Here is a 13,588-nt window from a genome sequence, read left to right as displayed (position 1 = left end):
CTCCTTGGACTAGAGCCCAGAGACCTTGAGTTGAGGGACCAGGAGCCACTGCCCCGCCCTCTCCAGGGGACAGGAACTGCCCCACCTGACAAGAGGTATGCAATTCCCCAGATAGGAGGGGAACACACAGTTCCTTCACCTTTTCCTCGCTACCAGGGGACTTGCTCGGGGACTCGCTCAGTGACGTGAGCCAGCTCCACCAAGAACGGAGCCAGGAGCCCTGGGATGAGCAGCCACTCCACCCAAAGGCGTGTGCTCCGGAGTCTGGCGGGGCGGTGCTAAGGGCGTGGCAGGCTGGGGGCACCTCATGGGGAGCCCCACTTCCCACCAGTCAGGGAGAGTCCCTCGCTTCCTAGGCCTCCAACTCTGAAGGTAGGACCCTCAGTCAAATAGACTTGTGAATCAGTAAAGTACACTTTTCCCTGCGCTCCATGGTCCAGTGGGCCTGGACAGGTTGGGTAGGACCAACCTTTCCTGAATCCCGACAGGGCCCCTTCACGTGTGCACTCGTGCACACACACACAACTTCAGCCTCACGAGGCTCACTGCTACCTACTTCCTCTGGGCCCAGACTTGTGAGTTGCTCTCCTGGCCTTGGTTGCGTGTGTGGTTTTTTTTTTTTTTTTTTAAACCTGAACCTCTGAAGATCTATGTGGCATTTAACATGGTAGGTCTAACAGCCTTTGCACTCAGAAGTTAATCGAAGGGGGCCTCCCCACCCCCAGGGCCTCCCATTCTTGAGGCCCAGGATGCTCAGGTGGGCCTGCCTCCAGCTGGAAAAGCCTCGAAGAATGCAGAGCCTAGGCCTCGCATTGGTGGGGAGGGGACCTGGCTATTTTGAATCTGTCGGAACTGAATGCCTGCCTGCTTATTTTTAGCAGGTCCATTTGCCCGGGAGTAGATGCAGGCTGGCCGGCTGCCCGGTGGTCACACAGAGCTGGAGGCAGGCACGTGCTGCAGCCCACAAGGCTTGGCCACTCCAGGTTCTAAAGAGATTTCATCTTGCTCCCAGAGGAACCTGCAGCTTCTCGGGACAGCTCACCTCTGGAGAAGTAACGGGCTCACTCCCAACCCTGAGGACCAGTCCAGTGACCACAGTCTAGTGGCTTCTGCTAAACAGGAAAACAAATCTCTGGGAATGGCACAAAGAGTGGTGGCTCCAGTGAGTGGGACAGTTTGGCTGTGGTTGTTGTGGGGAAAGGGCTGCATGTGATTAACTCATGGGGAAAATCAATCATAAAAGAGCTGAGAGAGCCAAGAGCCTTCCACGTCCAGCGTGGGCTTGGGCCCGGCCTGTGGAGCCCAATCTACCACGTCCCGAGTGGACTTTTATACACTCTCCAGGTCGAGATCTGAACATTCCATTCACTATTTCAGCGCTGTGTGTTCACTTTGCCAAAGACTGTCCCTGGCTGTTCACCAACAGGAGGTTCAAGACAACCCATCACTAGAGTGCCTGGCACATCGAATTCTTGCTAAGGGGCTTCCCCCTTGAAGGGGGTCTTCCAAGGACAGGGAACAGCTACATGTTCCAGAACCTACGACCAGCACTTGCGGCCACTGCACTCAGAGAACTGCAGGCTGCCAGCCAGACCAATGTCATGGGCATCCCCTGCCTCCGAGTTTGCTGGAGGAAAGCCACACACACAGAGGTCTTTAACCAACACTACAAGGTGTGTATAGGACACATTTACCTAACTCATCAGGCTGAGGTTACACACATACATTCAAGTATGTTGAAGTCACTGCAAGAAAGCTTCTGGCCGCCAGAAGCTCACAACCCAGATGGAAGAGTCCCCGTGTCTCTCTCACAGCTGCACCAAGCTGGGCCCCATTTCAGAAGCAGGCAACGAGAACTCACGGGGGCCGTCTCAAAGAAGGCCAGGATTTCCTTAGGTTGTAACGGTGGGCTGGAGACAGAAATAAACCCAAGACGCCTCTGAGGGTGGAGGGGGCAGCAGACCCCAGAGCAGAATGAAACCAAGTCCCGGGAGCCAGAGCCAAGAGCGGGCAGGGCCGGATGAGGATTTTGACCTCCACTGTCAGGACAACGAGAAGAAGTCGTGGCAGCTGTGACACAGTCAAAGCAGAGCAGATCACAAGGGGCAAAGGCCTGGGCAATCCCCGAGGGGTGACTGCAGCCAGTACCAGCAGTCACTTACTCACAGTGGGCTACTGAGCACTTGAAACATGACCCGTGTGACTGAGAAACTGAATCTTTTATTTATGTTCATTTAAATCCAAGTAGCCACAGACAGTTGGTGGCTACCTAGGGGACCACGCAGAGCTGGGGGTGTCCCCCCAGACCTGGGGGAAAGACAAGAGCTGGATAAATGCCACGACGGCCAGCACCTACCTTGCTGGGCAGTGTCTGGTCCTGCCACCAAGGGCGGGGGACGATGGTGGGCTGGGTCACTCACCCTCAGCAGCATGGCTAGGGCCCAGGAATCAGAGGGCTGGGGCCATGCCTCAGGCGTGTTGGTCTCTGGCCCAGCCGGTGTTCACAGGGTTGTTACTATCATCCTTAGGGGGCCTGAGGGAGTGGTGACTCATGCTGGCACCTGAAGATTCCACCAGCTCACAGTGGGACTGTCCCCACACCCTCCATTGTGATGGGCCCGCAGGGCAGCCAGGTGAGCCAGCACAGCCACACCAGCCACATCGCCCTTCCTGGGTGGACCAGCTGTCTTGACAAAAGTCACAGGACACTTTCTGCTGCTCTCCGGGAGACTCTGGGTGGGAGCATCTGCTTGGTGAAGCCGTCTCTAGCCAGAGTGGTCGGGGTCTGGTACCAGAGCTCCAGGTAAAGAAAGTCAGAAGCAAAAAGTTCCATCTGGACGTGGTCTCCTCCAGTTCAATTAAAATTAAAGTCAATTAAAGTCCCAGTTTGGGAAACTTGAGAAAACAGGGACCCACACAGGGTTGAACTGCCTACCCACCTCCTCCTCCTCTGACCAAACCCACAGTGGTCCAGTCTCATTAGCCTTCAAATGATACAGGAAAATCAGCACCTCCTAGGTCTTCCCATTGCTTCACCTGAGGATAGGGATACGAATGACTATGTGGCATCTATCCTGCCCTCATTCCTGGCTCTCGGCAACTTCTTTGCTTCACAAGTGAATTCTGACAGGGTTCTGCGGATGGGGAGAGCCGGGGCCAGGGAAGTGTCCCTAGGCACACAGAGTTCCTGCCCATGACCACAGAATGCTACACAAGACTGCCCGAACGGTATGCAGGTGTGCTCACGTGAGAACTAAGAAGGATGGCGTGTGCCTGCAAAAGGAATCAGGAAAGCTGCTGGCGTGAGGGGAAAGCTCTTCCCAGCACCACTTCGGGTGGGAAAAGCAAGGAGGTAAGACACTGACTTTTCCAATGGCAGATGGTACAACATGATCAACTCAGAAACCACATAAAGGCATAAGGTGATTCCCAGTCAAACACTCATTGGCATCAACAGGGTACGAAGCTTGGTGAGGCACAGACATGAATCAAACACACTGCCCCCTTTCAAGCCTTTCAGTTTCTTTTCAGGCAAAAACCCCCAATGACCTCTTCCCCATGGGACCTGGTGCTGCCACCCTCTGACTCTGCTCAACTGATAAGTGCAGCCCAAGAGTCAGGCAAGTGTCCTGGCTAGGGTGGTGGACCAACAGGAAGCAGGCTGCCGGCCCTCCCAGATTAGAATGTTCTAATGTCCTGGGGTGAGCAGAGAGGACACTGGCCTGAATGCCAGCACTATGGGAGCCGAGGTGGGATGGCCTGCCCCATTCAGCACGCACTTTCATTTCCACCACTGCCTGGCCCCCAAGTCCAGATCCCCTCTCACTTAAATTAGTCTATAAAGAAAAGCCAGGTTTCCTGCTGGTGTGGTGGAAGGGATCTCTGTAACCCTCCTGTCTTCAGCCGCACAGCCCAACCCATGCCTCCCAAGGGGCCTGTCCTGTGTGCATCAGCTTGCTCCTGGTGGGCCTGCACACTCTCCCACCAGACAAGGGAGTAAAACAAGAAAGGAGGGGGCCCCAATCCAGGAAGCAACACAAGAAAAGGGGAGGAGGAAATCCCAGGATGCAGGGGATGGGGGAGGCCGGGGACAGGAGTGCTCCCCAGGAGCGACACGGAACTGCTGAGTATGAGGTACCTTCAAGTGCAGCAAGAAGAGCGTCTGCCAAGGCCAGAAGCTGGACTGCCAAGGCCCAGGGGAGAGTCAGAACTGGCGAGAGATACAACAGAAACTAAGCTCAGGAAACAAAGGAAATGAGAAGGTGGGTGGGGGGAGACAAGAAAGGAGATGCAGAGAACTAAGAACTTTGCAGCCATAAGCAATATTTACATCACAACGCTGGACACTCCGAATAATAACTTGACCAAAAGTTGGGCTACCTCTACACTGAGACGATGAGGGGAAAAAAAGTGTAGGAATGAGCCAAGTCCTTACCTTCCAGAATAGAAAAAAATATTTTTAAAAAGGAAGAAGGAAAAAAAGAAAGGAGTAGTATACTATTTAGAAATACAGTTGGCCCTCCGTATCCGTGGATGCAGAATCTGCGGACAGAGGGCTGAGCATCCTTGGGTTACGATATCCTCGGCGGGTCCTGGACCCAACCCCCAAGGAGGCCAAGGGACGACTATCTAGACTAGCTGCCTCTGGAAGAGAACAGGATGGATGGGGGAGCACCCAGGGCAAAGGGCTGTTCTTCCAAACCTGATGCAGAGTCAAAAGTCAAATCTTTCTACAAGCAACGCTTTGATAGAAACTTAATACATTCTTAAGTACGACGGATGCTCTATGACTATATAGCTTTATGTTTCTTCTTAACCATCACAATAAATATGTATCAGTGTCAATTCATCTATGTGCAAACATATTGATTTTCCCATAATAACTGATACCAATCTTGCTTCAGAGACCAAATGCCTTGCTGACATACAGTAACAATCACAAGGAGAACCTGCTTGCCGACAGCTAGACCCTTCAGACAAGGCATCAGGTCTCCCCACCCCACTGCGGTCTAGCCCAGCATCACAGAGCAGGACCCCTCAGGGCCAGCCATTTAATAAAGATTCTAATACCCACCGTGAGCCAGGTTCCACTGGAGTAGGGGCGGGGAGGTGTGGGGAGCCCTCAGGAAGCAAAAGTGGAGGGAGGGGTGGGGAGCCTGCAAAATGCAGCAACCAACAGAATAAACCTGCAGCCTCTCAGCAGGTTTGGAGGACGCCCCTGGCATCCCCTGATGCAATGAATTAACTCTACTCCTGTGCATCCAGAATGGGACTAAGGAGCCCAGCTTGAGAAAGGCCGGATGAAGCGTGCTTGGGAGAGGAGGAGCTTTAGCAAAAGGTCAGGAAAGGCCTCTCTGCAGGGGTGGCAGCAGAGGGAACCGCAAGGGGCAGCTGTGCCAAGATCTGGGAGGGCCAGGAAAAGGAGACGGGGAGAAAGTTCCAGCAGGGAGAAGACGTGCCAGAGTCCTAAGGCAGGAACAAGCCTGGCTGACTCAAGGGACAGCAGGAAGGGGAGGCAAAGATGAGGCTGGAGGGCTGCCGTCTGAGAAGTTGCTCCCCAGCATCTGGGCAGAAGCTGAAGGTCAAGAACCCGGAGGAACAGGTTCACCCAACCTCCTCCGGAGAGGGGGGCCGCCTTGCCGAGGGGCCATAGGTCTCAATGAACAGAAGCCGATTCCAGGACCCATTCCAGGCCAGGGCCCCTCTGTGGTATGGCAGGCACACACTGCGTGAGGCCACAGGGTTCACCCTGAGTTCTCAGCAAACGGCTCTGCCAGGAAGCCCCAGGGTCACAGCACTATGTCAGCCTTGGAGAACCGCGGCCAGGCCCTTATCCTCGGCCCCCAACGCCCTCAGATGAATCTGTTCCAATCAGGCGGCCCAGCACCGCCCCCGCCTCGGGGTCCGGGGAGAAGGGGCAGCTGGGGGCAGAGGGGACACACACACAGACACCCAGAAGCCCTTGCCACTTCTTTGAATCAGACTTTGCGAAAACAACCTTGCTCTCCAGCCAACATAAACCATAGGCAACAGAGGACCTTATATGGTTCGAAGCTTTCTTAATCAGAAACAGATAGATGGGCTGGAGTTGGCAGCTCCAAGCTAGAACCAAAAAAAAAAAGGTAGTGAGGGAGAAAGGATGGTTGCGAGGAACAAAACTAGTTTGTCAAACACCCTTTTGCAGATCTCTTCAGCCCCGGTGGCTCCCCAGTAAGAATTCCCGCTGACCGGCAGCGGTTTTCCTCTCATAGTTTTATTCTGGCTGAAGCCGGAGGACACCAATTTCCAGGCTGCCAGCAGATGCATAGTTTCACAGAGTTGTTAGTGGTCTGCCCTCAGGTTGGGTGACTTCCCATGAAAAAGGGAGTATGTGATTTCCTGAGAAACTGGCTGGCAGGACTACAGAGCTCCTTCCCTAGGGAAGTCCAGACCAAGGAAGCACCCAGCTCCCTGGGCTGCCTGGGTCACATGGCTGCCTGGCCCAGGAAGCAGCACTGGGCCCCGGCCACAGGTGCAGACAGAAAAGACAGCCCCAGGGACCTCTCAAGTGGCCACTCCCTCAACAAAACACACCCCATGACAGTCTCTAGGGTAGCTTTAACCCCCTAACCTTCCCAATTAGGACCAGGACCTGCCTTGTACACTGAAGCCACATGCACGTGGCCCTCCTAAAGGATACCGCCTGCTAAAAATAGCAGGACAGCACATGCTTGGCCAGGCGGGCCTCACCAAAGTCAAAGGACAAAGCAAGGAGGTTATCCTCAGTGCGGCCTTTTCTCACTAGAGACAGAGCTCAGGCCCATCCCAGTGTACGCCTCCTTTCCAGGGCAGCTCCAAGGGAGCCACTCACTCCTCCTTTCTCTTTGAAGGGGCAGGAAGCAGGGGACAGAGACCTGTCCTCCCAGCCCAGGCAAGAAGGCAGCGGTGGGGAGGGGGGCGGGGGCAGGACCACTGGAGGTTGAGGGCTGGGCTGGAAGGATCCTGCTGCCTCCTACAACAGGGATCAAGACACTCTCAGGCCACAGCCTGCTGAGGGCCAAGGGACAGTCTCCTGACCCCTGCGTGAGGTCTGAAAGGCCACACTATTATTAGCCAGAGAATGAGTGACTTCAAGGCTATCTTTTCAACCAGGTGACCCAGAGCAGTTTTCCAGGCCCTAAGGCATGGCTACCTTGTCTAGGAGGCTGTCTGCTCTTGGTCAGTCATTACTTGTGCAGCTTGAAGGCACTGCATGGTTGCATAATTCTAATGATAAAAAGAGTAAGCTCCTTAACTTCCGTTTCCTGTAAAATAATAACATCCTAAGAAATGGGATACAAATACCTCCTTCCTAGGGTTAAATGATGCTGGAATGACTTAACAGTCTGAATCAATTTGTGGGATAAATGATCTCACTCTTTTAAATGCCCAGTTTCACTTTCTGGATGAGGCTGGAGGGAAAATGGGGCAGTAAATAAGAAACAGCCTCTAAGCATGGAGCTAGAGACACTGAATCCCAATCAAGGTCCCTAGTCATCCCAGTGCGCGTCCTAGGATGAGTGATTACCTTCCACAGGGCCTTAAGTTTTCGCATACACAAACTACAAATTCTTCACCTTACAGGGCTGAGAGAGAATATAAAGGAAATAATGTGAAAAAACCCTCCTGAGATGTCAGGTGTACAGTGGGTGCTCAGTAAATGTCTAGTGTCCATCTTCTGCCTGACCCCAAGAAAAGGGAGTTCCCACGATATGCCTAAGGTCAGCCTAGCAGGGTCCAAAGCAAGCACACCTGGGACTAGAGGAATCAAGCCCATTCTGCAGAGCCTGCCCCACAGCCACACTTCAGGATCCCCACTGTGGCCCAACTCTCCCCGGTGCCTTCTGCCAGGACACGCCTAACACTGAGATGGACTGAGGGGCAGAACGGAAATGACACTTGTTTGCAAGCTGTCTGCAACCTGGTTTAACAGAGGGCCCACTGCGATCCTGCAGTCATCAGGTGAGTGAAGGACTAAATAGCAAGTCTGCTGACTTCTGACGGCCAAGGCCTGGGAGACTTGGAGAACCAGCAAGGACCTTTATGATCATAAAGAAGCTCTCAAAGCAACACAGCTTTTCAAGGGCTTAGTGCCTAGCTTTCCACTTTAAGCTCCCATCTGCAGACCCTTCACTCCACTCAATGCTCAAACTGTTTCAGAACTGATCACTGTCCTCCAAACTGGCAGACTAGAACTTGCTTCTTAACATGCCGTGGAGACAGCTGATAAACAACCTATTACCAAGGCTGCTGGGTTTGTGGAATACAGACGATGAAGACCCGAACGGGATGCTTTACAAGGTGAGGCGAGGAAGCTGCCAGAACTGGGCAAAGAACTAAGACCAGTGCTGTCCAACAGGGCTTTCCGTGATGCTGAGCACGTTCTGGATCGGCACTGTCCAGTCCTGCAGCCGCTGGCCACATGGAGCTACTGAGCACTTGAAATGTGACTGTCACCAAGAAACTAATTTTTAAAGTTCATTTAATGCTTTAAAAATTAAAATTTCACTAGTCACACATGACTGTGACCTTATAGACAAGGCAACTCTAGACCCTCCTAAAGACAGATTTACAAGATAAGAACACAGATCTCGTAAAAAATAAAAATATTTAGTACAGTAGCACCTCAGAGCGAAGCAAACTTCAAATGCGCCCAAAACAGTGGACTGGAGTTTTTTCAGTCTTTGATTTGTACAAACCACTGAGCCATGCATCCTCAGCCCAAACACACAACCCTGCAGGCAACTCCACCTCCCAGCAGCCCTGAGGCACTGACTGACTCCAGGGCTCCCAGGAGCAAAATCTGGATGCCTTTGACAATGACCAATTGTCTTTTACCAGCTGAAGAAACAGACCCCAGAGGACCAACAGACCTGCCCAGAACCCCAGCCAGGTTTCAGTCCTGAAAGCTGCACCCAGATCTCACCGCCTACCCCGACCCCCAATCCAGGGCTCTTGCTAGCTAAGCCCATTGCAGAAACAGGCCTTATCAGCCTTCAGCGCCACATACCTTTACTTCCCGAACTCTCCTGGGGCCCTGCTCCGTTCCTAAGTGCATGGGCCTCAGTGAGGACCAGCTGAGTGAAGGCAGCCGGCCTGTACTACCAGATGGGGACAGAATGTTTCTTGTCAACTGCTGCAAACTATCAAATGGAGCAGTAGCAACACTCAAATGGCAAGGACCTGGACAGAACAAAGATCGCTTAGCAGAAGCATTTAGGAGGAAAAGGACACCCTGAAAGCTCCTTATTACTGAAAGCCAGTCCTCAGAATGCTGCATGAGAACTCACACACCCTCCTTGCAACGATCTGCTTAGAAAGCAGCAGAAAGACCAGGCGAAAAGCCCATGGATTTGGTGACTCCCTGTTCGTCTCACAAAAGCCCTCCCAAGGACCTAGTTTAAGCCCAAAGCCACAACTGCCGGTGTCTCTACCCCTCGATTTGTATTTTTATTAGCCGTTGAAACAATCTCAAATGACCTCCAGCTTCACCCTCCTCAACTGTACTCAGAGGTGTGAGGATTAAAGGATTAAGGATGTGTGTGCTTGTAACTCACCCAGCAGAGCAACTGTTAAGGAAAAGGCACCCCCTCAATTTTAGTTCCCATGTCCCCACTGGCTATTCTCCAGCCCCTCTGTTCTACTCAGAACATTGTCATCGTTTTGCACAGCCCAAGTTCAACATCAGGTACCAGGGCCAGCAGCTCAGTGGACCGCCACATACAAGGGGTACTTAATGTGAAATGATCAAAGGTAAAATCTGCATGGGGCATTAACACAAGAAAGGGATGTGGAAGAAACAGAACTTGTCCTGGGAAGCAAGGTCTAGGATTAAAATACATCCCACACAGATTAGCAACTAAACAGTATGAAACGATTTCAGTGGGACAAGAGGCCCAGAGGACCCACCACCTCCCCAGAGCAGAGGGAAACGCCTCAGAAGGGCTAAAGGTACTAACTCTTACCCACAACTGTTGACTTGCCCCACAATAGCACGACACAGCACGCCGCAGCCCTTTCATTCTAGACTCACAGAAAGATTAGGAAGGAGTGGCCCAGGGGAAACGGGCTGGAAGGCACCAGTGGGCCAGGCACATGGGGTGCTGCAGGCTCGCTCGAGCCAGGAGGCTGGCTGGCAAAGAGTGTGGGGAAACCAATTTGTTTTTTTCCTTCCAACCAAGTTTCCAGGTCAGAGGTTGGGGGGTAGGGTACTTTAATTAAAATTCAAGTCACTTAGCTGATGCAAGAGAATCTTAATGTCAGTCTCAGAAACTCATCAGGAGGAGAAAAAAAAAAAGCGTGAGCACCCATCATGTACCAGGCACACTGCCGCATCCCACAAATATTACCTCAATTTGTCTTTAGGATGAGGCAGAACCCTGCAAAGCCTAAAACTAGCCTCCACCCACAAACACGGATATGACCTGGTTGGGGCTCAAAGCCCAGGAAAAATTGGGGTTACCAGGTAGAGCAAAACAAAGTACTTTAAAATATTAATGCTGAGCAACCTTATGCTAGAGACACATCTCCTTGGCACCTGTGCAGGCACTTACAACAGGCACCTTCACGGTCATCCTGCAGTGGCCAGGTAGAATGTACTTCCTAGAAAACAGTGGGGAGAAGGAACCGATATTCACACAAGGCTCCAACTACACAAATCCATTAGACCAGTCTCGCCCACAGGCTTGGCGGGGATCAGTTACCTGCAAATTTGGGGCCATTACTTGACAATAGGTATGACAATAGAGCCTACTTAGTCCGGGGAGGCATTGAAGCTTCAAGGATTTGCATATCTGCAGGATCCAGAGAAACTACTCTAGACTAGGGCCATTCTTCCTCTGAGAATATACCCAAGAATTATTACCTAGGACCCACAAAACTAGAGGTTAAAGAGGAAAGGTTCAACACAAGTCAAAAAGCTCTCCCCAAATTACCCGGTTTCCCATGCTGAGAAAGTCTTAAATAATCAGCAGGTGAACCACTTGAAAGCCAAGAACAGAGGAATCTGATAAATGATCAAATCATGCGGCCCTCTCTTCATTTCAAAGATGCTCTGTATCTTTAAGAGCAAAGATGATGGGTGGTGCTTACTAAGACCCCAAGCTTATAATTTTAAAAAAAAACAAATTTGAGAAGGACTTACTGAAAGACTTAGTTTACAAGAGCATGGTAAGGTGACTAGTTGCCAGAATTAATAGTTTTTTGTGACTGGTGTTTCTTAATAATTTTGGCCAAGGCGGGGGCGGCTGAAGAGCAAAACAACTAAGAGATACCATTGTACCAGGTGTCCAGCAACCCAGATGTTCCTGCAGGAGACACATTTAAACACCAAGTAGCCTGCACTTCAATAGGGGATAGCTAGCCTAACCTAACTGCCCTGCCCATACACCCTCCCTGGCTTGAGAGGCCTCCTCCTACACCTGGGGTTAAGTGCACCGGGTTTGTGTTAGCCGCGGCTGAGGGGAAGAAGGCGCTGGCCAACCTCAGCACCTCGGCGGAAGAGAGAGACCGCGAAATGCCCAGAGCCCCCATGCAGTCCCGAGACAATTCGGCACCACCAGCCCCCAACAGCTCCTTTCCTTCTCTGTGCCTCCCTTGGAGAGGAAACAGAAGGACCGGTACCCAAGGGCACAAAATAGTAGAACTGGTAAAATCCCACCCCGGAGGCATCCAGACCAAGGCCTGTCCAAGCACGTTTTGACCTGTAACCCTGCAACTAGCATGGTCCCTCGGGGCCGGAGCGGGAAGGGAGTGCAGGCAGAGCGTGACACGTGACCCACGCGCCCCCGGGCATGAAGTCAGCGGGCACTCAGGGCAAGACGGCCTCTGCCTCTCCGGACACCTTTTGAGGGGCTAAAAGCTAATCCTTTCGAGAGACACTCAGCCTTTGCCATTGGAACCCTAACTCGGTTCAAACGGTCCCTCCGCCCGCAGCAGGGTTCCAATCACAACCCGTCTCCTAGCTCATCCTCCCGGTTCCGCAAACCGAGCCCCTTCCCCTGGTTCACCGCACTGAACTCCCAGAGGCTGGGCTACCTGCTCGAGTTTACCAACCGCCGGGCCTCTGTGGGGAGCACCCACGGCGACATAAAGAAGCCCGGAAGTTGGGTGAGGCTCCTGAAGCGACCAATTCAACTCCAAACCCCAGCAGCGGGAAGGGGGTGCCCGCGGGCCTTGGGACACCTCCTCGCCCTTGTGAGCACCTAGCTCTGCCCACAGCCGGCCCGCCGCCGCCTCTCCCGGATCAGATTGGGTACATACGACCTTTGAAAAGTAAACGCGTGTGGGGTTGGGCGACCTTGGGTGGGACGCGTTCAGGTCTGTCTCACCAGAGGGTGTGAGCTCTCGGAGAAAGTTAAGCCGCAGAGGGGTGCCCCAGGTGTCGCACCCTTGCCTCCTGCCCCCGATGATGGTGACGCGCGTGGGGGACACTGCGCGGTGGCAGAGCGCGGCCCCAGGCAAGCACACGCGATTTGTCAGCAAGAGCCCGGCGGGGGAAGACGAGGGGGCGCGCAGGCGACGAAAGGGAAAGGGCCTGCTTGACAGCAGGCGACGGGCCGGAGCCCCTCTGCACGCGCTAGGAGTCGGGAGCCTCAAGCTCCGGGACACCTGGGGCGCGCGACGCACCTCGCACCTGCACCCTAGGCTCACCATCACCTCGACGGCGTCGCCCTAGGGGCTCGGCAGGTGGTCCCAGGTCCAGCTGCTCCCCAGCGGCCCCAACTTACCAGCTCCTCGGCGACCGTCGGGATGCAGAGTCCTCGCGCCGCCGCCACCCCCCCGGCCCCCCAGCTCCCGCGCCCCCGCCTCTGTCCAACGGTCCGGCCCCGCAGCGTAGCTCTCGGGCCGCTCCCCCACGTGCTCGCCCAGGCGGGTGGAACACAGAGACATTAAATACTGAGGACGCGCAGCGACGTGCCCGCGGCGAGACGCAAGGCCCCGCCCCCTGCCCTCGTGCCCCGTGCCCGCCCCGCTCACCTGCGCTTGCGCGCCGCGGGCCGCTCCCGCCGCGCCTCTCCCAGCTGCGCCAGAGGGGGCGCGGTCTAGAGCTCCAACATCCCGCCGCCGCCGCCGCCGCCGCCGCCGCCCGCCGCCCGCCGCCCGCCGCCCGCCGCCGCCGCCGCCCGCCGCCCGGCCTTGCTCGTGCTCTCGCGAGATGAGTTGTAATCTCGGTGGGGCTCCGGAGAGAGTCCTGGCTGGAGGCTTCAGAACCCGCCCCTGCAACGTCGAACCTCTGCCTCGGCGGCCCAGCAGCGCAGGTTCGCCCACCTCGGCTCGGGGCGATCTCGAGGGGCCGGTTTGACCATCTGCCTGCCTCGGTACCGAAAGGTCCCTGGAAAAGGCGGAGGGGCTGGTGAGGGGCAGGGCTCTCCTTGCCTCGCCTTGTGTAGGTATACACAGTGTAATGCATCATTACACTGTACACGTAATTAATTAAATGGCCATTAGTAATTGCTCAGTAATACTGCGCAATGGGAGTACCTGGGACCACTGAAATTTAGCATTCTTGCCCATTTTCACAACTTGGTGATGTCGAAGTGAAACAGACTTTCATTTAAATGGAGTGGGG

General features: G+C 54.0%; 1 protein-coding gene and 1 long non-coding RNA gene across 5 annotated transcripts in view; one reads left to right on the top strand and one right to left on the bottom strand.

Moving 5' to 3' along the window:
- The window catches only part of AKAP1 (A-kinase anchoring protein 1), a 30,601-nt gene extending 17,501 nt beyond the window's left edge, over nucleotides 1-13,100 (bottom strand). Inside the window, exon 1 of one of the 2 annotated variants that reach the window (XM_031468091.2) lies at nucleotides 12,997-13,100. The gene's annotated coding sequence lies outside the window, so the exon portion shown is untranslated. Of the gene's footprint in view, nucleotides 1-12,746; nucleotides 12,803-12,996 lie in introns of those variants that run through there. The other variant, XM_031468090.2, reaches the window with a different exon arrangement.
- A 37-nt stretch (nucleotides 13,101-13,137) lies between these two features.
- LOC116157715 (uncharacterized) overlaps nucleotides 13,138-13,588 on the top strand; it is a 41,757-nt gene continuing 41,306 nt past the window's right edge. For 2 of the 3 annotated variants that reach the window (XR_010384426.1, XR_004141846.2), the window contains exon 1: nucleotides 13,277-13,405. This is a non-coding gene — a long non-coding RNA (uncharacterized LOC116157715). Of the gene's footprint in view, nucleotides 13,406-13,588 lie in introns of all 3 variants that reach the window. The other variant, XR_010384427.1, reaches the window with a different exon arrangement.

This window comes from Camelus dromedarius, chromosome 16 (assembly GCF_036321535.1).
Source record: "Camelus dromedarius isolate mCamDro1 chromosome 16, mCamDro1.pat, whole genome shotgun sequence".
Lineage (NCBI taxonomy): Eukaryota > Metazoa > Chordata > Mammalia > Artiodactyla > Camelidae > Camelus > Camelus dromedarius.
Note: the sequence above shows the minus strand (reverse complement) of the source record. Positions and strands in the feature narration are given on the sequence as shown.